The sequence below is a fragment of the Octopus bimaculoides genome, chromosome 4, assembly GCF_001194135.2.
Source record: "Octopus bimaculoides isolate UCB-OBI-ISO-001 chromosome 4, ASM119413v2, whole genome shotgun sequence".
NCBI lineage: Eukaryota > Metazoa > Mollusca > Cephalopoda > Octopoda > Octopodidae > Octopus > Octopus bimaculoides.
This window is the reverse complement of record NC_068984.1, coordinates 97,976,382-97,978,213: the sequence shown is the minus strand read 5'-3', so window position 1 is coordinate 97,978,213 and position 1,832 is coordinate 97,976,382. Positions and strand designations below refer to the sequence as shown.

Genomic DNA, 1,832 nt, shown 5'->3' with positions numbered 1-1,832 from the left:
TCAGGCAACAAAAACAACAACAGAGCCAAAATAGGCAGCAGAATCTCCAATATAATACCACAAGACCTATCTCTCCCACATCAGCTCACTCAGATATTTATTGCAGTGACATAGAAACACTGTCCCCATAAGGAGGCAGAGAAAGATAGTAAAGAACAATAAATCTGCCCTTACAAAAATTTGGGAGATTTGAAGGAATTAAAATACCAACTGCCCCACAACCACCACAGATAACATCAGTACTGCAAATACCACAACAAACACAAGTCAATCTGCACCTAAAACAACAAATACCGTATTTGATGGCTTATAGGACACACCCTAGCCTAGGCTATACTTTTGTAAAATAAATTACCACTAAAATAATGTCTTAATTCCTCCATTTACTTGTATACCTGTATAACTTTATGTTATTACTGGTAATTATAAGCAATTTATTGCATCCACATTCAATATAAACATACTGTAGGCGATTGTTCACCAATAGATAGCAGCACACGTATTGTAAACATACATTCCATTTTCAGCAAGTTTTGAGCTTTACATTGAGTGTGTTGGACACAGAGAGATTTTTTTAAAGCCATTTTAGGATAAAAAAAGGTATGTCTTATAGGCCATCAAATACAGTATATTTGCAATGAAACAGTATACAGCCATAGGCACAAACAACGAAGAATTAATGAACCATATACATTGACATACAAACATTACATGCAATGACTATATTACCCCAAAAAACATACCAACACACTTACAAATCCTAAAATCAACACAAGCTAAGTCTGTTGTGAGGATCGTTTTCCCACCTTCCTTTGGCCAGGAAGCACAAACAGTTTTTATCTGTTTAGTGGCTTTGGTGGAATGAGTTGTGCTGTGGACAAGATTGATAGAGCTGAAGACAAACAGCTTCCTGTTTGGTCAAGCCCTAATCAATATTTTCAAGTTTTACTTGAAAAGGAAAATGAAAGTGGAAATGGAAGAAAGCATAGTTGTTGCTGCTTCTGCAGCAGCAAGAATACTAAATATTTGAATGGCTAATGTAGGTTTCAAACTGCTAGTTAATGGAATATAACTCCAGGACTATTACAGATATGGTGTCATGTTACTTATACTTCCTTAAGGACTTTGCTGCTGTATTGCTCTGAATGTTGTCTAGCTCCAGATCAGCTTTGATTAAAGGTATTCAAATCATGACTATTCCATCCCTTCTGTCTGTTGGTTATAGTTTATCTGAGGCTACATTACCCAACCTGCCTTTCCATTTTAAAGATGGTAGAATAAAATTTGGCTTCTATTTCTAGCACGTTAACCATGTAGAAGCTTTTTCATTGTCACAGACTCTGAATGTTGATGGTCTGCTGTAATTTCCAAATTAGACTACTTGACAGCATAAAATTAGTAATGAGGACATCAATCCTGCACCGACTAAAATCATTGTACAATATGTGTCAGAAATATGATTCTATATGTTAATGAAACAAGAAAATTGGGAGCATGCAAACTACAAGGTTGGAATTGATGAATTTAACGCTTTAAGGACAATCTGATCTATTGCTCTGCTATTTTTGTACTCGAAGTACAAAAGAGCAACTTTCAAGACTGATTTTTTTTTTTATTGAGATTCTTGTATTCACAGAATTTGAAATAACTTTGTTTTTCTACTGCATAAATATAACACCATCAGTAGTTGTCTCAAAAATAAATATTAGTGACATTGGTCAATGTGACTAATAACTGTTTCTATCATTGGCACAAGATCTGAAATTTGGGTGGAGAGAGTTAGTCAATTACATCAACTCCCGTTCTTGACTGGTGCTTTTAATTTATTGATC

At 34.9% G+C, this 1,832-nt stretch overlaps 1 protein-coding gene across 1 annotated transcript in view; it reads left to right on the top strand.

Moving 5' to 3' along the window:
* The window catches only part of LOC106872160 (E3 ubiquitin-protein ligase HECW2), a 224,671-nt gene that overhangs the window by 177,885 nt on the left and 44,954 nt on the right, over positions 1-1,832 (top strand). The window lies entirely within an intron of this gene.